The sequence below is a fragment of the Megascapheus bottae genome, chromosome 9 (assembly GCF_031878675.1).
Source record: "Megascapheus bottae isolate mThoBot1 chromosome 9, mThoBot2.hap1, whole genome shotgun sequence".
NCBI classification, from domain to species: Eukaryota; Metazoa; Chordata; class Mammalia; order Rodentia; family Geomyidae; genus Megascapheus; species Megascapheus bottae.
The window spans coordinates 37070047-37097361 of record NC_143517.1 but is presented as its reverse complement, the minus strand read 5'-3'; positions in this window follow the sequence as shown (position 1 = coordinate 37097361).

Sequence of the window (27315 nt, the reverse complement as noted above, 5' to 3'; positions counted from 1 at the left end):
AAAATTCAGATATGAGGTGGCAAAGGAATTTCTACTGATCCAACCTGAAGACCAGAGAGGAGAAGGTCACACATACCTTGATACCCTTTCTCATGTCTTGGTTCCCATTTTCCTCCCACCACCCCCACCCCTCATCTTGTTTTCCCCCTTCCCTATCTGACTTCAAATAATCAAATATGCATATATCCAATATATCAGATAACAAGGTGAAATATTCTAACAATATGAGATAGCCAAGGGACAGCAAAAGAGATGAGAGATAACGTAGTACATTCAAGACAACAATCATTCATTATATGGTTTTGGTTTCTATATCCTGGAGGTCCTTTCATTTAACACCATACTATATGGCCTTATGTATCTAGGTCTTATTCTATTGTAAATATCTGCTAGGAGAGTCCAAGGTTTCTACTGAGTATGACAAATGAGGGAAACCATTGAGCCTATGTTCCTTTGAGTCTGGCTTACTTCACTTAATATGTCTTTTTCTAAGTCTTTCCATTTCCTTACAAATAGGGCGATGTTATTCTTTCTGACAGCAGCACAGAATTCCATTGTGTATAAATACCACATCTTCTTGATCCATTCATCAACTGAGGAACATTTAGGTTGGTTCCATATGTTTGCGATGGTAAATAGTGCTGCAATGAACATTGTTGTGCTAGTGGATTTACTATGTCCTTGTTTCTGGACAATTGGGTAAATGCCAAGTAGTGGAATTGCTGGGTCATAGGGAGTTCATTGTTCAGTCTTCTGAGGAACTGCCATACTGCTTTCCATAGTGGTTGAACGAGTTTGCACTCCCACCAACAGTGTAGTAGTGATTCCTCCTGGCCACATCACCTGCAGCATCTGTTATTAGATTTCTTAATCATGCCCCTTCTAACTAGAGTGAGGTGGAATCTTAGAGTTGTTTTGATTTGCGTTTCTTTTATGGCCAGAGATGTTGAGCATTTCTTTTTTTTTTTTTTAATAATCAGGGAAATTTAATTCAAAACTAACACCTCACTCCAGGAAGAATGGCTACTACAAAATGACAAAACAAATCAGAGGCAAAGGCATCCATGCTTTCCATGTGAGTTATTACAGCTATTATGGGAAAATAATACAGAGGTACCTCAAAATTAAAATCAGAGCTGCCATCTGATTCAGCAAGCTCATTCCTGGAAATGTAGCCAAAGGTAATGGGATTGTTATATCAAAGAAGCATCTTTATGCCATGTCCTTTCTCACGCCAATCACAATGCCTGAAAATGAGAACTACTTATGTGACCACCAATTGATGACTAAAGTATGTATGTTACATAACCATTACAGAGTAATGAACAATGAATGAATAAAATGGATGGAACTGGTGGTCATTATGTTAATTGAAATAAGCCAGGCATGGAAAAAGAAGTACTTCATGATCTCACTCATATGTGCCATCCTAAAAAAGCTCTATCTCGTAGAAGTGTGGACTTTAATTAAACATCAAGAACATTATTATGTACAAAGATATTACTTTCCCCCAGTCTTCAAATTCTCTTTTTTTTTGAGAGTATTTTTTTATTGTAATTAGTAAAAGGGTTACATGATATTTGCCAGATAGAAGGTGCATTAATTCACATACATTGATACCCTTTCACATGTCTTGGTACCCATTTCCCTCCCCTCCCATACCCCCGACCCGTCTTGGTTTTCCCCCCTTCCCTATCAAATTTCAAATATCCAAATACAAATAAATTCAATATATCAGATAACAAAGTGAGATACTATACCAATATGAGATAACCAAGGGACAGCAAAGGAGATGAGAGATAACATAGTACATTAAGGACAACAATCATTCATTATATGGCTTTTGTTTCACTATCCTGGAGGTCCTTTCAATTAGCTTCACATTATATGTCCTTATGTATCAAGATTTTGCTCTATTGCAAATCTCTGCTAGCATTTCTTCATGTGTCTAAAGGCCATTCTTATTTCTTCTTCAGAGAAGACTCTCTTTAAGTCTTTGGCCCATCTTTTAATGGGATGGTTGATTCTTTGGAGATTAGTTTTGGAGTGATTCAATTTTTTTCTGATTCTTTTAATATGCTATTTCCAGAAAAGTAAAACAGAGGAGATTATTGGTTGCAAGGCTCAAAGTTGAAAACAGACATAAAAGAGATGAAGGAGGAAAAACACAGTCATCATATTCCAAACATATCCTATGAAACTAGAAAAACTGAGGAAATGTGTAGTGGAGAGAAATTATGAGAAGACTGATATTGATCAAGATGCGGTATACTCATAAACTAGCATGTTGAGGGGTAACCCCTTTGTACAACCACTTAAAGATAAAAGTCTTTTGGAAGATAGAATTGAACTGTGAAAATGGTCACATAACTGCATCTTTTCTTAAAATTATTAAATTGTAACTTATACCAGATGTATTTTTACACTACGTGAAAATTGTTGTTGCTGTATCTGACTTTGGTACTGGTGCATTGTATATATATATATATATATATATATATATATATATATATATATATATATTTACTTATTTAAATCAGGGAAGGAAAGGGGAAAGCCAAGATGATGAGTCAAAGGGCAAAGGATGAACCAGTATAACAGCAATATTCACAAGACAATATGTTGGAAATTAGCTCTACAACTTAGGAGGGGTAGAGGGGTAAGAAAGTGGTAGAAAAACATGGGAAAGGGTAACAATGTTCAAAAAGTAATGTATTAATTATCTTACAAATGTAACTATAACCCTTCTGTACATCACTATAATAAATAATTTTCTAAAAAGAAAATAAAAGGGGGAGAAACATGAGGAAAAAAGAGAAGTTTTCAACATTTCTGGCTATACAGAAAATACAAATCGAGATCACACTGTGATTCTATTTCACCCCAGTTAGAATGGCCAATATCAAGAAAACTTACACTAACAAATGCTGGCAAGGATGTGACCAGAAGGGAATTTTAATACACTGTTTGTAGGACACTTGTTCAACTACTCTAGACAACAGTGTTGAGGGTCCTCAAACAAACAACCAAAAAAACCATAGAAATCACCCTGTGATCCAGAAATTCTGTTCCTGATTGTTCATACAACAGAGCACAAACAAGGCCAATAAAGTTACCAGCACAACCACGTTCATTGCTGCATTGTTTATGACTGACAAGTATGGAATCAGCCCAGATGCTCCTTATCAGAGAATTGGATCAAGAAAATGCAGCATATATATATATACATGTATATATATATATAAATTCTATGCTTCTATCAGAAAGAATAATATTATGCCATTCATAAGGAAATAAAAAGTCTTGGAAAAATTATATTAAGCAAAGTAAGCTAGACCCAAAGAAACACAAGTTGCATGGTTTCCCTCATTTGTGGCAGCTGGAATGTACTGATAAATCTACAGGAAAACACACTGGGTGGTAAGAAAGGGGGTACAAATGAATTAACTAAAGTGTAATCAACTCTACTGTAAATAGTGCTGCTTTAAAAATGGGTGTGTGTTCTTGAACATCTCTTTATATTTCTTTGGATATATTTCCAAAAGTGGCATAACAAGATATTATGGTAGTTCTATTCCCAGATTCTTGAGAAATCTCTACACTTGTTATCCCTAGTGATTGCTCTGATTTCCATTCCCACCAATAGTGTATAATAGCTTTTTTCCTGTGCAGACTTCCAAGTATTTGGGTTTTTGTTTCATTTTGTTTATTTGTTTTTGTTGGTTGTGGGGCTTAGACTCTGCGCCTGAGCACTGTCCCTGAGCTCTTCAGCTCAATTGCCACCCTACCCCTTGAGCCTCAGCCCCTCTTCCTGGTTTTCTAGTGGTTAATTGGAGATAAGAGTCTCCAATTAAATGCCCAGGTTGGCTTTGAACCAAGATCCTCAAATCTCAGCCTCTTGAGTAGCTAGGATTACAACCTCTTTGAGCTGATTCAAAACTTTGGAAACATAGCAGGGTATTAAATTAACCCTCAAAAATCAACTGCCTTCCTCTATGCCAACTGTGAGAGCAACGAGGTGCCGGGGCCAGCCGGCAGCAAACCAGGGTTCGCAGATTGGGATTCCTGAAATAGGAGCAAGGACTAGGAAAAAATAGAAGAGAGACAAACAGATGGAGTTCGGGAGGACTACAGCCCAAGTCAGCGGTCCAAGAAGACTGTGAGCTCCAGACTGCCACCTAAGACTGTGCTGTTTAAGTTCCGACCTTAAATACTCTTCTTAAAACGAGGGAACTGCCAGAGGCTACATTCATACAAAATAGTAAACAAGTCACACATAGGATAAATGAGAAAGGATTAACATTGCTTAAAGTTATCCTGATAAGAACTGATTGACTTTGCTTAAAGTTATCCTGATAAGAACTGATTGACATTGCTTAAAGTTATCCTTGACATTGCTTAAAGTTATCCTGATCAGAGTTACTTCCTTGTGTATACAGTTGTGTAGGTCCAAGGTCAGGTCCAAGGTCATTGACCCCACAGTCAGTCCCCAACAAGGAGGCAACAATCAGGAAAGCAACTCCTTTTGCAATAGCCTCAAAGAAAATAAAGTACCTAGGAATTATCTTAACTAACAATGTAAAGGACCTTTTTCATGAAAACTTTAAAACCCTGAAAAAGGAAATTAAAGCAGAACTGACGAAATGAAAAAACCTCCCATGCTCCTGGATTGGAAGAATCAACATCGTGAAAATGACAATCTTGCCAAGGGCTGTCTACAAATTCAACACAATACCCATCAATATCCCAATGGCATTCTTTAAAGAAATAGAAGAGGCAATCCAAAATTTCATATGGAATAATAAAAGACCCCGTATAGCAAAAACACTTCTTAGCAGAAAGAACAGTGCGGGAGGAATTTCAATACCAAACTTTAGACTCTATTACAGAGCTATAATTCTCAAAACAGCTTGGTACTGGCACAAGAACAGGCCTGAAGACCAATGGAATAGAACTGAGGACCCAGATATTAAACCACAGACCTATGGCCACCTAATCTTTGACAAGGGAGCCAAAAAAATAGAATGGAAGAAAGACAGCCTCTTCAACAAATGGTGCTGGCAGAACTGGTTAAGCACTTGTAGACAACTAAAGTTGGATCCTTCTTTGTCACCCCTGCACTACAATTAACTCCAAATGGATCAAAGACCTCAAGGTAAAAGCCGACACACTGAAAACTTTACAAGAAGGAATAAGAGATACACTAGACCTCCTTGGCACAGGTCGAAATTTTCTTAATAAGGACCAAGAATCACAACAAATCAGAGATTTGGATAAGTGGGGCTGCATTAAACTGTAGAGCTTCTGTATGGCAAAGGACATAGCTAGTAAATTAATTAGGAAGCCTACAGAACGGGAGATCTTCACTAACCATACAACGGACAAAGGCCTCATATCAACAGCTCAAAAAATTAAATCACTCCAAACCTAGTCTCCAAAACAACAACCATCCCATTAAAAGATGGGCCAAAGACTTAAAGAGAGTCTTCTCTGAAGAAGAAATAAAAATGGCCTATAGACACATGAAGAAATGCTTGACATCTCTGGTCATAAAAGAAATGCAAATCAAAACAACTCTAAGATTCCACCTCACTCCAGTTAGAATGGCCAGGATCAAGAAAACTAGTAACAACAGATGCTGGAGGGGATGTGGCCAGGAAGGATCACTACTACACTGTTGGTGGGAGTGCAAACTCATTCAACCACTATGGAAAGCAGTGTGGCAGTGCCTCAAAAGGCTAAACATAGAACTCCCCTTTGACCCAGCAATTCCACTACTTGGCATTTACCCAACTGTCCAGAAACAAGGACATACTAAATCCACTAGCACAACAATGTTCATTGCAGCACTATTTACCATAGCAAAGATATGGAACCAACCCAGATGTCCCTCAATTGATGATTGGATCAATAAGATGTAGTATTTATACACAATGGAATTCTATGCTGCAGTCAGAGAGAATGATATCGCCCCATTTGTAAGGAAATGGAAAGACTTAGAAAAAAAATCATATTAAGTGAAGTAAGCCAGATTCAAAGGAACATAGGCCCAATAGTCTCCCTCATTTGTCGTAATCAGTAGAAACCTTGGGCTCTCCTAGCAGAGATTTATAATAGAACAAAATCTAGAGACATTAGGCCGAATAGTATGACACTAAATGTAAGGACCTTCAGGATAAGGAAACAAAAGCCATGTAATGACTGACTGTTGTCCTTAATGTACTATGTTATCTCTCATCTCTTTTGCTGTCCTTGGTTATCTCATATTGTTACAATATTTCACCTTGTTATGATATATTTTATATGTGCTTAATTGGTTATTTGAAATTGGATAGGGAAGGGGGAAATCAAGATAAGCAGAGGGAAGGTGGAAGGGAAATGGGGACCATGTCATAAGAAAGGGTATCAATGTTTGTGAAGTTATGCACCTTCTATCTGGTGAATATAATGTAACCCTTCTATTAATCACAATTAAAAAATATTTAAAAAATAATTGCTTGTGCTTACAGTTTCAACTGCTTTCCTTATGTTTTTGTGTAATAGAGTCAATGTTTCAGGTTCTATATTTAGACCTTTGATCAATTTGGAATTGATTTTTTGTGTTTGATAGTTTGGGGCTTCAACACAGGGCCCAAGGACTGTCCTTGGACTTTCCTCAAGGCTAACAATGGAGCAAAAGCACCACTTCTGGCTTTTCTGTGTACATAATACCAAGAAATCAAACCCAAATCTTTGTGCATGCTAGATAAGCACTCTATCACTAGGCCAAACTCCCGGACCCTGGAATTGATTTTTCTACAGAGGGAGAGATGGGAATCTAGTTTCTGTTCTCTACAAATGGATATTCAGTTTTCCCAGTAGCATTTGTTGTACTCTTCTTTCTGTAACATGTTTTTGTTTCCTCTTCCAAAAAATCAAATGACTATAGCTTTCTAAGTTTATTTGTTGTTCTTCTATTCTGTTATTTCCATCTATATATCAGTTTTTGTGCGAATACCATGCTGTTTGTGTCACTATGGTTGAGTAGTGTAACTTGAAATCAAGTGTTACAAAGCTCTTTCTTTGCTCAGGATGGCTGTGCCTTTCCCTTGTTTTGCACTTTCATATGAACTTTCAACTTTTCTAATTCTATGAATATTGATATTAGGAATTTGATAGATATTACATTGAATCTATAGATTGCTCTTAGTACATCCATTTTCAAAATATTAATCTCTGCAATATATGAATATGGGAAGTATTTTCCTCTTCTAATGTCATCTTCAATTTTCTTTATTTTGTTTTTTAATTTTATTTTATTGTTCAGGTCATGTACAGAAGGGTTACCATTACATTCATCAAGTATCAATTTTCTTTCTTCAATGTTTTATAGTTTTCATTGAAGAGGTATTTTCTTTATTTAAATTTATTTACCTTTTTAAGACAATTTGCAACCAGAAATTATGTCTACAAACCGTGTTTTTTTCTTTTGGTCATACTGGAGTTTGAACTCAGGACCTCATATTTGCTAGGTAAACACTCTGTCACTTGAACCATGCCTCCAAGCTGTTTTGCCTACTTTCTTAACAGTCTCATGCTTATGACTAGATTGGTTTGAAATACAATGGTCCTATTTAAACTTCCCACAGTGCTTGGATAACAAGTGTACAGATTTTATTGGATGCCCAGATTTTATTGGATGATACAAGATATCACTAATTGTGACTTAACTGGTCTTAATCTGTAATTTTTCCTATCTCTACTTCCTAAGAGAGAATCTAGAATTCCAGTTGTTATCTATTGTGCTTGGACACCATAATACCTTTATACTCTGCAACATCTACTTTCATATTCGATGTTCATTCCTATCACATATATCGGAATTCTATTTCACATACTTTAATCTTTAAACTGTGATTTATTGCTTAAATACAAAGGATTAGAAATAAAAGAACCAGGTGGCATGGTCAAGTACCAGAGCAACATTTATGAAGGGAAAAGCATAGCAAGAGCTCAAGGTGTATAGTTTAAACCCAGCACTGATGTGAAATAAAAGAAAAAGGAACTAAGAATGAAAAAAAATATTGAATACCGGGTTAGTCTTCCTTGCAACTGTATTCAAGAAAAAATATAGAGCCCTCTGGTGGTAGAATTATCTTACTCACAATTAAGTTTCCTAAGATAATCCTTTACTAATGTAGTAACATAAACATATAGTTCATATCCAGAAGCATGGTAGCTCTTTATCTTCAAATGAAACTTTTGTTAAAATGAGTGTGTGCTTGTACTTTGGAAAGCTTTTCTCTGTGTGGGCAGTGAGATTTCCTGGCAAGAGGATTGAAGCTAATGAATATTTACCCAGTGAGCAGCACTTCCTGAGTTATGATAAAGTAAAAGAGAGGTTAGAAATGACTCTGATGATTAGGTCACTTAGAAAGTGCCTGCCCCATCAAATGGAACATGGTTTAAACTATTGACATATTTTTCAGCTAATGTGGTTTATTTAGAAATTTTGAGGCATTGTTTACCTAACATTTAAGTCGCTTCATTGCTAGATTAAATGGTCCTTCATAGTACCATTTAAAAGTACATTGTTGGAGAAATTGCCCACTTACTGAGTTGCTGTTTCTTTGAGGATTTGTTTGGGAGAGTTTTAATTCTTTGAACTCTAAGCATATTTTAGATATGAAGCCCTGTCTGATGCATACCTAATAATGATCTTCTCCAGTTCTGTTGAGTTTCTCTTTACCCTGTTAGCTATATCTTTTGCTATAAGGAACTCTTCAGTTTGATACAATCCAATTCATCCAGTCTTTCTTTGAGTTGATATGATTCCGGATCTTTACTTAGGAAATTTCAAACTGCCAAGGAGCCCTAGTGTTTCCCCTATCCTTTCCTGTAATATTTTCAGAGTATTTGTTCTTACATAGAGGTTTTTGATCCATTTGGAATTTATTCTAGTGCAGTGATACGTAAGGATCTAATTTCAGTTTTCTGTAAGTGTACAGCCAATTCTGCCAGCACCATTTGTTGAAGAGACTGCTTTTCATCTATCATTCAGCCTGTTCTTGTGCCAGTATCAAACTATCTTCAACATCTCTGGCCATAAAAGAATTACAAGACAATATTGAGTTTCTACCTCACCCAGTTATAATGGCCATCATCAAGAAAACAAATAATAACCGATGTTGGTGGGGAAGTGACCAAAAGGGAACACTACTACACTATTGGTGGGAATGTAAAGTTGTTCAAGCACTCTGTGAATCAGTATGGAGACTCCTCAAATGACTAAAGATAGAGCCTCCCTATGACCCAAATGACCATAAACCAGATAGCACTACAGCCACCAACATAACCATATTAACTGCAGCATTATTTACCATAGCTAAGAAATGGAATCAACCTAGATGCCCTTCAGAGGATGAATGGATTAAGAAAATGTGATACATACATGCATACATATATACATACATACGTACATACAATGGAATTGTATGCTTTTGTCAGAAAGAATGGCATTGCCCTATTTGTGAGAAAATGATATGACCTGAAAAAAATTATACTTAGTGAAGTCAACCAGACCCAAAGGAACACAGGCTGCATGGTTCCCCTCATCAGAATGTTCCTATAAATGTACAATTAAACCCAATGGATAGTAAAAGACATAAAATTATACTTGAACATTATAAATTAAACAGGGCTCTAAACATTTACCCAGTAAGACCAAAGGAGGATATTTGCAGGAGAGGATCACAAGGGCTCAATAACCATATGCATACATGACCATATAAAATGATGCTTACCAAAATAAAGTTCAAGAAATAGAAACAAGAGGCTTGATAATGTACTGTTTGCAGTACAATTTTCTTTCCTTTTATCTTTTGTTGCTATATCTGATTTCTATAACTTTGTGTTATATATAAACCTATCTGGTTAGGGGAGGGGAACAGAAATGATGGAACACAGGATGAACCAATTTAGCAGTGATAGTCACCGGACACTATGTTGGAAATGAACTATACAGCTTTGGGGGGCAGATATTGGAGGGGAAATACTGGGAGAGAACGAGGAAATGTGTGACACTGTACCAAAGAAAATATACTCATTACCTGACTTATGTAACTGTAATACCTCTGCATATTACATTTACAATAATATTTTAAGTGTATATTTTAATTGGGCTCTGGTGGCTCATGCCTATAATCCTAACTACTTAGAAAGCTGAGATTTGAGGATCATGGTTTCAAGCCAATCTGTTCAGGATATTCTATGAAATTCTTATCTCCAATTAACTACCAAAAAATTCAAAAATGGAGCTGTGACTCAAGTGATAGAGTACTACCCTTTAGTACAAAAGCTCAGGAACAGAGCCCAGATCTTGCATTCATGCCCCAGAACTGTCACCAAAAATAGAAAGAAAAGAAAAGTATTGTTTAAGATGCTGTGGATTGATTGCTTGAAATAAACAATGCTATCACTTTTACACGACTTATTTCCTTGGAATCTGTTATTTGTACCATAAATCCGGGTTTAGTAGTTGGTGGGAGGCAAGAAAAACTAACTTTTGGTCCCCACTTTTATACTGTCTACAAAAGACAAAAAAAAATCAACAATAAAATAAGAAAACCAGAGACATCTTCCTCACAGCAAAAATCTAACTACTCATAGAATCAAGGGGAAAAAAACACATAACCATTGTCTAATTTGATCCTAATGTCTAATTTGATCTGAAAGGTCTTATTTTTCAGTCATCTAGAGTTCAGCATGAAGTTTGTTGATTCACCCAAGACCAGTTAAGAGGTAACACTTTCTTAGGGAGTAGATTTGCTTCAAACACTTTTTGGGAAAACATCACTTAGTGACCTGAAAGGTCAGAAATAGGTTATACATGTGCATTTTATATAACTCCCTACATAAGCAAATTTTGCCTAACCATGACTTAGGTTATTTCCTTAGAGTTCATACTGGGTAGTTCTTACACTTGTGTTCCATTTTCAAGAAAACCCAGTCTCCTCCCTTCAGATTTAATCACTCAAATTGCATCAGTTTTTAAAGAAAGCCATACCTCAAGACCTCACAAAGAGGTATCTATTACCAGGAGCTCCAAGAAAATGTTCTTTTAATTAGATACATTTATCTTTAATCCCTGTTTTGACAGAAACTCTAACATAAACACACATTAACAATACATAAAACCCAGCTCAAAGTGCGGTTCATTTTTATATTTGACAGAGCCAGTTAGAAAAACTAACTTTGACCTCTCTCCAACTTTGTGTGATATCACCAGGACCATGTGTCAGAACCTGAAACAGAAACAGTGGCATCTGAAGCTAAAGTACAATAATGATTCTTAAACTGCTCCTTAAAAATGGTAATAAAAACCCTAATAAGACCTCTGGGCCTTGTGCTGAAGCAGCTGCAAAATCAAGTTAAATAATTTCTGCAAGAACTCCAGTAATTATAAAAACTGATTAAAGTTTACCTACACTTCATTCCTAAAGGGTTTCCACCAAGGACTTACAAACCAGATGGATCAAAACCGTGAATGATAGATATGTTTCATGAAACATGTCCGCTGTCATGGGAACAAGAAACAACTAGATCTTCACCCTCTATTCTTTCACAAAATTGTACCTTTAAGAGAACCACTAATTTAAGAAAACTTAAAATTAATATATTAGGTACCAGATAAAAAATCAGTGTCTCTGCCTGCACGGGATACTAAATCCCAATTAATTTATTTATTTTTGACAGAAACATACAAAGGCAGCCCTCATCATTTTTAGAAGCAAAAAAGGCTAAAGATAGCAAGAGTTTGAGTTGGGACTCCAAAGTTGCCCTCTCCTGGAAAAGAGAGCCTCTTGGGAAAAAGCATTAGTTCATCATGGTTTTATGGCCAAGCCAATCACACTTCTCCCTCAAACTAACTGCTCTGGCCACATCTGAAACTTACTTATATTTGCCTGCTAAGGAACCATTTTTACCAAATTGCACACATGTATTTTTTGCAGTATAGTCTATGTTGTAGTATAAATTGGGTTCATCCACAGGTCAATGTAAAATGTGTAACTGCAAATGAGTCATTGTTAGGAATAGTAGGGAATAGAATCAAGTAGTAAGAAAAGGAATCATAGGTAGGTTAGAAAACAGTAAGAAAAGGAATCAAAGGTATGTTGGAAAGCAAAAACTAAGCACAAGAGGCTTGTTAAGTGGAGAAAGGAGGAATACTGGAAGACGTATATAGATGAGATTTGACCCTCAACCTTTCTCTTAAAGTGCATGAAACAGCCCTCGCTGACTCTACCTCTGGCTCTGTAATGGGCTCATCTGGGGTCTACACCTTTTAATTATGGGTAAAATCATCTAGGCTGGGTTTTGCATGTGAACCACATAAAGATCCCTAAAGAGATGAATCTTAGGGAATTCAGAAACATCTCTGAAACTTGTCTTTATCCTTCTAAATGTCTTCCCACATGTTCCCCTAGCCCCCAAAGTTTTCTACCATTGATCGAAGCTCTGGAATCAGGCAAATGAGGTTTAAAAAATTCTATAAGTTGTACAATATTTGACACCACATATACATAGATATATATAGATATATAGATATATATCCAGGTACCATTGAGATTGAGATCTGAGGTTCATGGTTTAAGGTCAATCTGGGAAGGAGAGTCTATGAGACTCTTATCTCCAATAACCTACCAAAAAAGACAGAAATAGAGTTGTGACTCAAGTGGTAAAACTCTAGCCTTGACAAAAAGCAACTCAAGGACAGCTTTAAGTCCCACCACCACCCCCCCGCAAAATAATGATCTAATATCACCTCAAACAGATCTGAAAATGTACCTTTCTTTCTCCTCTTTATGTAATTGTGTCTCTTTCTCTTTTGTTACATCAGACTTGTCTGTTTCTCATATCACTGGTTGCTCATTTTCTGTCTCTTTCACTGATTTCTTTTTCACTTAGTATTTCTGAGCCTCATGCCCCCATCTGTAGGTAGAATGGGTTATATCAAATGATCTCAATATTCCAAAAGCCTAATCAACTAGACTAATTCTTTCCACTCCTCTATTAGGTCTCACCTATTCCACATACTCTTAACACTTGAGAGAGGCACCTACAGCTACATCCACATGTTCAATGTTTTTACAACTCTCACCTTCAATTTCAAAATGCCTAAAAGAAATCTGAACACAAACTGAAAATAAACCAAAAACCAAACACAAAACTTCTTTTTCAAACTCTCCATTTCAGTTTTTAATATTCCATGGGCTTCTAACCTTCCAGTGTCTTTTCAAATCCATATCTTTGTTTAAAAAAAAAAAAAACAAGGGATTGAGCGGATGAGCTCGGGGACAACACTCAGGCCCAGAGTTCAAGCCCCACAACTGACAAAAAAAAATCAAAAGGAAAAAGAAAGATCTAAGGTAGAAAGAATATTTAAACGGTTCGTTCAAAAGAACTGTTGAACTAGAAGTTAGTGAACTTTCTGCAGCTACCAAAAAGCATTACCTAGTCAAGATGAGTTTATGTTTTAATTAAGCTGTATCTAGCTCTATCTAAAGCAAGTTGTGGCCCTTTTTGACATATCAAGAATAATAAATATAATGCTTTACTGTGTAAAATACCAGTTGTAGATAGTTCATGGCTGTGCAAAATTCATACCCTGTTCACAAGTCATCAAGCAATGTGGATTTCCTTTTGCTATGGTGTCGCTTTGTAGAGTATTCATTTTTTTATATTCAAACATCTCTGATAGGCCCCACTTATTATGTTCTGAGTTATAAACTCAAAAGAAAGTTCCTTTCCACGGTAGAGGAACAACTGTGGAACAGGTGGGTACTGGCACTAAGAGATGCTAGGAAGCATGAGAAAGCCTCACTGGTGAGGCTGCGTGTGAAGGAAGCAGCAGTGAGCTGACAGACAGCTTATGGACCACCTGAAACAGCTTTGTGAGCCACACATAGCCCATGGGAGAACAGGTGGGGAGTCAGGGTGTGAGGAGGAAGCTATAAAAATGTGTGAGTGCAAAAGAGAGCTGGAACTGCAAAAAGACAAAATAAGCTAGTGCTTCATTGAAAAGAAAAATGCAAACATCAAGAAATAGATTCTTTAAATTCAGAGGGGATTCCTCAAAGATAGGAAAGCAAAAATAACAAGCCCCAGTTTTCATCAAATAGAGACAGGAAAAGAAATAAACTGAGGAAACACTGGACTGTAGCTTTCAGCAAGGAATGCTAAGAGAGGTCTAATATGGATAACGTTATCCCAATTCTTAAGAGAAATTAAGACCTCCAGAAATCAAATAAGGGTAAAAGGGGAAGGATATAAAATGGTAGGAAATGGGTAGGAAAAATAAACAAAATGGAAGTTCTCATCAGAACTTGCATTGAATATTTCATATATTAAATTGTTTAAATTTTAATGTTAAATAATGTTTCTAAGAGAACACTGTAGCAGAAAGAGGCTGCAAAATAATCATGTCAGATGTCCTGAAATTGTTAAATATTGGCTTGCCATTTTAAAGCAAACAATCAAATGAAATATAAATACTAGGTGTGAGCTTTATTTCATATGAAATAGTCTCTTTTATGATGAAAAGCTAGAAGCTGAATGCAATCAGCTACTAATTAATTTATTATTCCCTCCATTAAAGGGATATGGAATAGATAATAGTAAATTGCTCTGTTTAGGGACCAAATGAGGCAATTACAGGCAACCCTTTAGTACCAGGGCTAGTCAGGGCTGCCCAGGCAGTCAGCATGGGTTGTACTGGGTTTGATCTACCAGTCACTCAAATGGTATAAACAAAATGCAAAATATTTATATTTGTGCAAAATAAAGGGCTAGATAAAATCACTGATTTAGACTGAATCCTCAGCCTGAAATTTTCTCAGAACTCTTCATCTGATTTAGAAGAAGGCCCATTGCCTCATTATGATGATGTATGAAAGCCACACCATGGGTGGCTATTGAAATTGATTATGATGTAAAGGAAATCACATCACTTTCATTTTTATCCTATCTTCTAAGGGTGTGTCTTTTGAAGGACTTTTCCCATGGAACTCCAGGACACTTCTACCCAGAGGAAGAAGGACACGACCCCTTAATATAACAGGATTCCTTAAAGTATTCCAGGTCAGGCACTTTATGCACTTCTCTTTTCCCCAGTCACATCTTAGCTCTCTTCTCCCTATGCTAAGCACACATTTAGTTCTAGTTAGCTCAGTATGGTTAGAGATAAACACTTGATTGCATTAAAGGTAAACTGTCCTTTTAAAGCCTATTGACCGTGTGATGCAGAAAAAGTGATAACTAAATTTAAGTAGCAGTTCTTCTGAACACTGATTGCTCTTACCCAAATATACCTTTTGAAGTCAGTAGCAAGGACTTGTTGATAAACATTTCAACACTGTGTTTTATTAAAATCAGTTATTTCTGTTGTTTACTATGTGGTCAGATCCTGATGAAAAGCAGATCTACACCAGTGCATTTTTGCACAAATTCCTTACCTTTCTGTTTACAAAAGAAACAGAAGATCTTTCAGGGCGATTTGTCACCAGGCCCTAGTAGCCAACAATGCACATGGTCCACTTCTTAAGGTTTCACTTCCTAATTAACTTTTCTAAGAGCATGAACACGGCCTGAAAACACAAAGTTCTCCATTAAACCTTCCGTCACTCCACTCAACTCAGTCCCACTTGGATAATGAGTGCTGAACACGCAAGCAAGGTTTGTATGGCCCAGCCCACAAAGACAGTAATCTAAGAAGGCTTTCTGCAGGATAAATATGTTATCTACTTCAATTAGAACTACTGCTTCAAGGATTATAACATTAAGGCAGTTTTCTCCTAACCCCATGCAGCACAGTTGAACCTATTCTCAAACATGCTTATTTCCTTCAGTCCCAAGGTGAGACTCATTTTCATCTTAATCACTAATGATACTTCCCAGCCTTGGTTGAAATCTTCCAGATCACACAAGCACAGAATATTTCGGTGTGTATGTATAATAGTGAACTTTAAGTAGAGTCATTATTATTTTAAAACGTAAGGATTGTCTTTAAATCCTTATTTGATGTGAACGTCTTTAACATAGTTTTTCCCACTAAAGAATTAAGTATTTCCCCAAATGCCCTGCAATTATTCTGCTGTCTGTTTTAATTGAGATGAAACTTTTGGGGCAAAGTTTTAAATATGTTTGCAAAAATTGCAATACTGTGTTTGTTGCATGCGTTTCCTCATACATGCAGAGATTATTTTTTTGCATCCTTCAAGAAAAGGAACTAGAAAGTAGAGTCACAAAATTCAAGTTGCCCACAATCTGCCAATCATGAAACCCAGAACACTCCTGGAATCCTGGTTCAAAAATGAGGAACATTCAATATATTCTACAAATCTTAGATAGGAAACAAAAATTCTTAGAAGTATTTTGGAATATTCCTAAATCTGTTCTTACCCTTCTAAGAACTGAGAGAAGAGTAATGACTATTATTTCCCCCAGTTTGATGTTTTCAGGAAATGTAAGCACACTCATGAAGAGCTATACATTTTCTTTAGTCCATATCCATGCCATATGATGGAGCAGAATCTCAGGATACATTCTCAGTGCTATGCTGTTCCCAACTCAGCTGGGCTTCCAAAATCAACATTAACTGTGCCTCTCACTAACAAGCTTCACTTTGCATGAAAGAAAGAGCCAGTCAGCTCACCAGCTCTGCAATATCTATCAAAGAGAAAAGTCTCAAAGTCAAAAAACACTGAGTTTGGTAGAAGTCCTGCAGGAGACTACAATCAACACAGTGAAGATTCAGGCAGCAGTGACTGCCATCCTAGTGCCCCTTGATACATGACAGTCTAGGTGGAAGCCATCAGAGCTTACCTCTCCTGGAACTAAAATGCAGAGATAGACTGCCCAGCTTGGATGCTGCCATCAGAAAGAATGACATCGCCCCATTCCTAAGGAAATGGAAAGACTTGGGGAAAAAATCATATTAAGTAAGCCAGACCCAAAGGAACATAGGCCCAAGGGTTTCCCTCATCTGTAATAGTACACATCTAGAACTCTCCTAGCAGAGGATTACAATAGCACAAAACCTAGGTACATAAGGCCATATAGGAAGAAGCCAAATCAATGGACCTTAAGGACATGGAAACAAGACCTTAATTATGAGTGACTGTTATTCTTAACATAGTATGGTTTTCTCTCTTCTCTTGTGTTGCCCTTTGGCTAATCTCATGTTGTCACACTATCCCACTTTGTTACCTGGTATATTGTAGATACATATATTTGTTTATTTAAAATAGGAAAGGGGGGAACAAGATGGTTGGGAGGGGATGGAGAGAGGTAAATGGGGACAAAAACATGAGAAGGTGTTCGTGAGAAGTAATGTACCTACTACCTGATGAATGTAACTGTAACCCCTCTATACATTATCTGGGCAATAAATAAAGAATGCCCAGCTTGGTAAATTACCAGTGGCCAGGATTATCACAAAGAGGGTTTTTACTAATATAAGATCTTCTTTGGCAGTTAACCTATCGATATGAAACTTAAGGGAAAAAATGAAAATCATTTGTTTAGACTCAGGAAAGAATTAAAATTGATATGAAATGTTTGTGATGGTCTTCATGAAAGAACTAAATGTATCTGAATATCTGGGTGCCATTGACATAGTAGAAGATGTGATAGCACTATAATACTATCTACTTTCCACAGGCAATCTGGTCATTTGGCACCTCCAATTAAATTGACCATAACTGAGGGGATGACTTTCTGAAGCCATCCAGAATGAACTAGCCTTGATGTATGTTCATGAGAATATGAATAACTATTTATCTAAACTTTTCTTCCAAAATAATGGCACTGCTTTCTTACTTAATGTCTTGCCCAGACAAATATATAAGAAAATAGCAAATCCCACCTGAGGCATATTTTATTCTAGTCTATTCACATTGCCAAGATATAAAGAGATGACCATGTGTAAACTTGTTGTGCAAAGCCTTGAACTAACCAAGAAGCAAAGGAGAGGGATGAAAGAATTTAGAACTGGCTGGCTGATTAAATTAGGGACAAAATAAAGTTTTCTTTCCAATGTCAACTAAATGAAAACCTGATCTTCCCTATGAAAGTATAAACTCAACACTTGAATGTTATTTTCAGAAGACCATAAGCAGGTGAAGGATGTAATTAAGAGGGAATGAAACTAATATAAGTCAATTTCTCGCCAGTGTGGTGCTTCACATTCCCTAAAGGGAATTCAGAGCCCAGGGTTTACATGCAAAAGTTTGGGGTGAGAGGTCTAGAAACCCATGTGTTCTGAAGAGCATGGAGCTGAAGACAGTGCTGCAATGCCCTCAGGAAATCATCTTGGAATCTTGGGAGTGGAAATGACCCCGCAGAGGGGTTTTTCCCTGGATCAGGGAATCAGACTTTAAACCCTCACACTAGGAAAGCACTAAATGCAGACTGATTCCCATCTTTAGCATGGCTTTGGATACATTGCAACCCAAGAATGATGGAGGAAGACCTTGCCTCAGGTCCAGGTATATTCACTTCCTTCCAGAAGCACTGGGTGGATAGGGGCAACAGAAGCCATCACATCAATGCCCATGACCATTCACGCATCAGCCAGCCACAGCAGGTATCAGATCATTTTATCTGAATGCTTCGCTGATGTGTCAGTGGACTCCTATGACCCCACTTCAGAACACAGAACTCTTGCTAGAAGAAAAACACAATAATAATTGACAATCTATTTACCAATAGCAACGGGTGTTTTCAGATACCTAATGGGAAACAGAAGAGAAACAATCACAATAGTTGCTTCTGAAGTCCTGTGCTGACTTCATGCTTTCATACTGCGGACTCTAAAGCAGCAAAGTCAGACATTAACTCACATAAATTAACATCAGTGTCTCCACTTACTTGAAAACAGGAAGTTACATACAAATCAGGATCGATAGAGAGCCAAGGTGTTAGTATAGGTGCTTCAGATTTTTCAAGATATAAATATCCTGTCTTCACTCTAATATATGACTGATTTATATAAAGCATTCTATTTGATAAAGTATCAGTGTGTACCTGAAATAGTGAAGAAAAATGAGACCAAATCTTATGCAGGAAAACAATAGCACAGAACACTGTTGTTGGAGAGAAAAATGAGCTAAGATCAGAAGGGATTATGTAGGGAGTTTGGCCTAGCGGTTAAAGTGCTTGACTAGCATGCACAAAGACCCGGGTTCGATTCCTCGGTATCCCACATACACAACCAAACCGGAAAAGTGGCAGAGACGAGACTGCGACGGCGACAGAGAGCGAAAGAAGCGAAAGAAGTGAGCTGAGCTGAAGTGAACAGAGCCGAGGGGGCCGGAGCGAGCGGGCCAGAGCAAGCGGGGCCTGAGCTAGAAAGGGGGCCTAGCCGGGCCGGAGCGAGCGGGGCCAGAAGGAGAAAGGGGGCCAAAAAAAAAAAAAAAGGGATTATGTAGATTATAATAATGGTGCCTGAAGTCAAAGACAGAAGGGAAACAAATGTAAACATGATCAATGATGCTACTTCAAGGGTTCTACTAAAAATCATTTTGTAACTATGGCATAAGTGGAAAACACAAATGGCAATATCCCCCAATGTAAAGGCTACCTAATTTAATATTCCCCCCTGTATCCCATCATCCTTTACTATATTTGCATGCTTGTGTCTCTCTGTCATGAGGTACTGTGCATCCCTTGTTTTCATTCACCAATGTATGTCTGACCTCTGGATCTTTGCCTGGTACTGTAAATACTAAGAGAATATTCTGTGAAGGGACTAAGAATGGAAGGGAGGACGAGGCGGGGAGGGGAAGAGAGGTAGATTCATGAAATGGTATGCAAGTTTCAAGTAATACTCCAGATACTTTATCTCTAAATAATATAACCTGATCTAAAGAGTTATTTATAAATAATTTGAGGGAAATAATCCAGGCAATTGTTGATGTCCTCAGGTTTGTGGACGCACAAGACCAACTCAAGTAGTAAAATAAAAATGCATTGAAAAATAAGAGCCCAACTGCAATGCAAACTAAAGACAGATAGGATTTAAATTCTGAACAGCTAGAGAACAGCTACCCTACAAGAATTGGGATAGTGGGAAGATATTGAATTTTTAGTATTGGACAGAAATGTTAAACAACAAATAATATGTAGAGAAGAGAAAAACAAAACAAAAGCCACTTCTGGCTTCAGACACAGAATATGCCATACACAGTGGCATAGAATTAGAAAAAGTAAGAAAAAAGCATCATAAAATATATACTAATTCAAGAAGACAAAAAACAGCTCTAGTATACACAAGCTGCAGAAGGGCAGTGACAGAGTCCCCACTACCATATGAATGTAATTGTAACCCCTCTATACATCACTACGATAATAAAAAATAAAAGAAAGGTACTCATTATCTTACTTATGTAACTATAGCCCCTCCGTATATCACTTTTACAGTAATCATTTTTAATTTAAATTTAAAAAATGAAAACAAGTAACAAATAACCAAAACTGTAGTCTAACCACTAACTAGAGAAGGGCTCTGTGCATAGCCTACTGACCTTAGAAAAGTTCTCTCTTCCAAGTATTCACAGTGCATTGGTGGGAGACCATTCTGATGAACTCTTCAGTCTGTTGCAAGGTGAGATAAAGGACCTTGTCATCTCCCAGCAAGGGTTATATACTAATCCACCAAGAGCTGGCCTGGAGATTTGGTATCAATACAGGTGGAACAGACCTAGCCCATGAGGCAGAGTACTTGCTCTACCTGCAAGAATTCAAGCTCCAGTATAAAGCAAACCACCACCAACAACAACAAAAACCAGTGGTTTCAGATCTGTGAGACTTCAATATGACTGGTGAGCTTCAAAGAAACTTTGCCCACATGGAAAGTGGTAGACAAACAGGGAAGCCTTCAGACCTTCTGTGGGCAAAAAGAACTGTGTAACTTGGAATCTGTAATAATCAGATTGACTCCTCATCCATTGTCTCATAACCAGTCCTGCTTTGCTTCTGGTCTCTTAATTTTGGAATGGTTAATAGGCACCTACTTTTACTACAAAAGTACCCCCTTACTTGAATAATACATGGCCACGCTAATGATCTATTTATCTTAACTAAATGAATTCCACTTAACCTAATTAAATCATGTTTTAGCACAATGGAATGTGTTGAAGAGGATTAAGGGAAATAACCCAGCATGATTCATTACAGTACTTGCTAAGCGTGCTGTCTATTATACCATGCTGTTCTGGCTGAGAATTGGCAATAGGCACTTCTCTCCATTCTCAGCTGCAGTGTCACTGCATGTCTTCCAACTACTTGACATTTTTTGCCTCCTTGCTCTGAATTACAGATCTTGTTTGGTTTCTCACTACATTGCCAGAATCTTGGAGCCAAATGTGTGATAAACCCCCAGTTCTGTTGTGGCCCTCCGGTTGTGAAAGCTAAGTGATTAGATCCCTGCGGGTACCATTTTAAGCTCTACTCTGAATTTCCAATTCTTTTTCTTCATTGCTTGAGTTGAAAAATGGGAGAAATAACACTCCAACCCATTACCTGTAAATAATTGAAAACATTTGTCTCCAAAAGATAGATTTTGTGGCAAGAAAGTAACAGATACCAGTGACCATATCTGTCAAGGCACCCCTCAAACATAAACCATGTCTTACCTATGCTGTATCAGTGATACACAATCAGAATTCAGCCAGGTTTGAAAAGGACAGAAAATCACTCCCAAAAAATATTGTGATATGCAATAATATAGCCTGACTTTTTTCCTTCCTGATATTTCTTAAATATTTTAAGGTCATACTATCTTCACAAATTTTCTGTAAATCTAAACTAGTCTAAGAGTTCGCTTGGAAAACAAAGCCGGTGACTTTTTCTAAAAGTCAGTGATGGGACTTGAGCTAAGGAGCCTGGACACTGTCCCTGAGTTGTTGTTTGTTAAAAGCTAGTGTTTTACCTCTCAGCCTCCTGAGTTGCTAGGGTTATAGTATGTGTGAACCTGTTGCTTCAGTCCATGCAGTGTCTACAAAGAGCCTCACTCGGCCTACTCAGGAGTTACTCTTCATCTTAAGGAGTTGCTTGGGAGTATTAAACTATGCAGCTTCAATTACAAAGCCTTCCAACAAATCAAGGAATTCTGTCTTCCATGTTTTCTCTTTCACTCTCACATTGTTCACTCTAACAAACAACCAAGTTATAAGAATTGGGGGAGGAGAGGGGGTCCACGATGTTGATGTTTATACATATCTTAAGAACCAAACAGGAGAAAGGGTATCAATGTATGTGAAGTAATGCACCTTCTATCTGGTGAATATAATGTAACCCTTCTATTCATTACAATAAAAATATATGAAAAACAAAAAACCTGCCCTCTAGCAGTTTACAAATAACTTGTAGGATACATGCAGCCCATTTTGTTCCCTGCAAAAGGAAACATTCAGCTGCAGTTCCCTTGCAATGTGTTTGTCTTCAGTTTAAGTATACTTGCAATGACACACATCACTCTAAGTACTCCCTTAGGAAGCCTTGCATGTGCAACACATGATCCACACTTATCCCCAGAAAGATGATGTCACTGAAATGACCCACAAGTATGACATCAACCCCAACACACTGAGACGCATTCACTGTGAAGCTGCCTTCAAGTCGTGGCCAATTACTTGATAGTGCCATGTACTTGCCAAACATTTGGCAGCATCCCGTTTTGCCAACAGTTGAAACACATTTGGGGCCATGATTTTTCATTATCCCCTACATTTTTGCTTGTATTAAAAACACAGCAGTGAGCATGTTTATATTATTAATGTGGGTATGTAAGATCCTAGCCAACTCACTCATCTGAAAATGTAATGATTCCATTCTATCCAATCTCATTTACTCATAGCTAAAACCTGTGCTAGTGTGCCAGCCAAAGACTGACACTCACAGAATTATGCTTGATCTCCTCTGCCTTTTAGTTGACAGAAAAGCCATTAGAAGTAATATTTTGGTCAACTGTATGTTCCCTTGGCAGTTGCTTGATCTAAACCAAATTGTCCGGAATTCTGAATGAAAATATCCAACCATTGTTGACCTTATTCCCTTATTTGGGAATTCCAATAGGTACTTTGGTCAACAGAATGCCTTAATGTTTAGTAATTATAGTAATTCAGAGCTTTCACTTTACTTTGTGTGGTTCCATTACCATCCAGAAGCACAGATGAAATTAAATAGCTATCTTATTTCACTTCAGATGAAATAGAATTCATTGACAGGAGATGGAATCAATCCAACTTGAATGACAAAGATAGACTATAGATTACTTATAGTTTTAGCTATAAAACAATTTCAAAATAGTAGTAGTAATAGGATATGCACTAGAATTACCAGAATACTAGAATTATCATTACTAATAACTAATAGTTATATTAGTAATTATTATTAGAACATTAGAAAAATTCTGTTGTGGGGTCTGCAGCCAGATACATAACATTTTATATAAATCATGATTCCTATTTATGTCTATAAAATATAATTGTATGTCTTGGGTTTGTCTTATAATTCTGTGTAAAAATTTGGTGTAAGCTAGATGGTGGGCATCAATTTGTAGGCAAATCAGAAGCTAGTGTGCTATGGCTGGGTTCTTTACTCAGCCTACCACAGGACCAACATTAAGACATGAGCAGTACTCTGTGATCACACTTTTGTCTGAAGGCCCTAAGGGAAATTCTGCCCCATCCCAAATTTACTCTTATTGTTATTATTTGCAATAATCACAGCCCTCATCTCCTGGTTGGCGATCCACCAAAGATTACAACTTTTAGATCCCATAATTTATTTTGCTACTTGGCCATACACTAATCAAAGTGTCTGGAATTCTCCAACTTCAAATCATTAACTTTCTCCTTTGTGGCCTCTGCAGTGAGCTCAAGCCCACATGCATAACCACCCTACCTCAACATCAGCTGCACCATGAAACAACCCAGTCAGAGAGTGAAACCTATCACATTCACAGTCCACGAATTAGAAGCCAGAAGGAATGCTTAAGGCCAATTTAGATTTCTGCCTACCATAGACTCCACTGAACTTTGTATCTGACTTTCCTATTTATGTTTCTTGAATGCTGGCCAATAAAGCCTCTTTGACTATTATGTAACCATCTTTATATAAATCTATCTCTCATTTGGAGGGAGTGTGTTTTTGTGTAAATGAGTTAAATAAAAGTGTTTAACTTCAATGACCAAAATGATATTCATTAAATACCTCCTGTTTAAAAAGAAAAGGAGCAATAGCAACTGTGTACTGTACATTTCAAGTGTTAAGTGAGTAAAATAATTTCCTTTGAAAAATAATTTTTGTAAATTCTGAATATTCTTTAAGTTCCCCATTAAGATGTATTTTAAAGGAATGCCTGTGGGCCCTGCCACTGTAGATTCAACATATAATGTAGGCTAAAGACTATCTAATAATGCATTCTAATTAATAAACATGTCTTATAAATTTTTTCTCTTGTAAATATAATTTATGTATTAAAAGCTGGAGTCAAAGAAAGCATATTTTTAGAAATCCTTAATGTTGGGAGATGTAGTAATAGTAGGAGGGGCTAATCAAATCAAAACACCATTTGTGATCACTTTTAACATTTTAGGGTTCAGGAGGAAACGGGATGGAAAACTGTATGTTCCCTCGATAAATTAACTTGTTGGACAACAAGTAAGGAAATGCAAAGACTTGGAAAAAATCATACTAAGTGAAGTAAGCCAGACTCAAAGGAGCATAGGCTCAATGGTTTCCCTCATTTGTAATAATTAGTACGCACCTAGGACGCTCCTAGCAGAGGATCACAGTAGCTTAAAAGCTATGTACATATGGTCATACAGGATGAGACTAAATGAAATGAACTCTAGGATAAGGAAACAAGAGGTCTATCTTTGTGATTGTTGTTCTCAACGTACTATGTGAAGCTATTTCTTTTCTCTTTTTTCCCTTTATGGTTAATCTCATGTGGTCACTCACCATATCTGACTTTGTTACCTGGTATAATATATATATGTTTATTAATATTTGAAATAGGGAAAGGAAGGGGAAAATAAGATGATGGGAAATGGAGACAAAATCATGCGAAGGGGCATCAATGTTTGAGAAGTAATGTACCCACTACCTGATGAATGGAACCGTAACCCCTGTCTACATTATCCTAACAATAAAATACAATTTAAAAAACAAGCAGGAATTAAAATCCAAAAACAGCAGTTTTGCTGTGTAATTATTTTTCAATGACTTTATACCTCCACATCCTAACTTACATTACTCCTTTTATAACAAAAAGAGAAAAAATATTTGTAAACTTATCTTAAGTAAATTATTCCAGAAAATTAAAATAGTTGGATAAGTTCAATTTCTTCACCATGCTCTGGGGTCTAGATTAATGAGATTTATTCCAGACTTCAGAGGATCAGTTCTATTCCCACAGGTTCCTGATCCTGATGTATGTATTGGTTCTTTATGCAGCTATAGGTGACTCTTTCCTGAAACTTGAATAGACCTTGGTTACTGAGTCCATGGAGCACTGGCCAAGGCCCACAAATCATAAACTGGCTTCTGTTCTGGTAACCTCCCATCAATCAGAGAACAGAAAATCCATCCTAAAAAGTAAGATAAATACAAGATGATTGGGAGGGGTGGGGAAAGGGAAAATGGGAAAAAAAAAAAACATGGGAAGAGGTATCAATGTTCAAGAAGTAATGTACTGGCCAGCCGGGGTAGCTCATGCTTGTAATCCTAGCTACTCAGGAGGATGAGATCTGAGGATCACGGCCCAAAGTCAGCTCAGGCACTAAAGAACTTGACACTCTTATTTCCAATTAATCAGTAGAAAATGGGAAGTGGGGCTAAGGCTCAAGGGATAGGGCAGTAGCCTTGAGCTAAAGAGCTCAGGGACAGTGCCCAGGCCCAGAGTTCAAGCCCCATGACCCACAAAAAAAAAGAAGAAATAATGTACCCACTACTAGATGAATGTAACTGTAGCCCCTCTATACATAACCTTGACAATAAAATATAAATTTTTTAAGTGTAAACATTTTTTTATCTCTCTGAAGTCTCAAAACTACTTGTAAAATGAAAAATATGGAAAAGTTATATTAAAGTTTACTTTTTTAATGATGGCTAAAAGTTAGGTATAAATATATTATGGTTAAACTGTTTTTTTTTTCTTAACTAATGGCTGGGCACCAGTGCCTCACGTCTGTAATCCTAGCTACTCAGGAAGCTGAGGATCGAGGTTCAAAGCCAGTCCCTGGCACAGAATTCCATGAGATTCTTATCTCCAATTAACCACCAGAAAACCAGTAACGGCATTGTTGTTCAAGGTGCAGAGCACTGGCCTTGAGCTGAATTGCTAAGGGACATCACCCAGGCCCAGAGTTCAAGCCTCATGATTGACAAAAAAAAAAGTAATAATAGGCATACCACCAGCACTTTGCAATGGACAAGTAAGCTTGGCAATGGTCTGTTCATCACATATGTGCTTAACTTTGGAAAGGAAGAAACCATATGCCAAGTAACACCACCCTGGAGTTGCCTTAGAGAAAAATATGTAAGCCATCAAGGACTTTGAGATGCAGGTTTTGGAGAATAAAGAGGGGGAGGTGTTGCCTCCATCCTACTAGTGTAAGTAGGTGTGATTAGCTTATTTTATAATTGACAGGGAAAGGGAGGCTATAGGGTTGAAGACTGGGGTGAATGCAGCTGGCCCAGGTAATGAGAAAACTAGTTGAGGGGGCATGTTTTCCAGTTGACGGGAGGCATACCTGATGACAGCATGGGAACTCACAGTTAGGACTCTTGTGTCCTATGAAACTCAAACCTTTTAGGATAGCACTTGAATTTGGGGCTCTTACAATGCAACTTGAATGAGGAAACTCTTGAGCTAATCAAAACTCCACCTAGCTCTGTTAGGACAAGAAGCAAGTCCTAACCTGTACAAATAATCATAAAAATAATAACAACAACCACAGTAATTGTTCCAAAAACGTTCTCTTAAAATCCTAAGAGAAAAAAAAAACTTCTTACAGTCTCCCACCAGCTAGCTGTGCTTTCTTATGACAACTATTCTATTTCTATGACAACTATTGGTCATGATTCCCATTGTGATATTTATCCACATATTATCTCCTGGATTTTTATTCATGCGTAAATAAATATTCCCATTTTTTCCCCAAGGACAAGACCAAACACTTCTAGGAGGTGACTTGGTGTGTATTCAAACTGCTCCCTGCTTTCTTGGCACAGAAACTGTCGTTTCTATGATGGGCTGTTTCTGTGTTT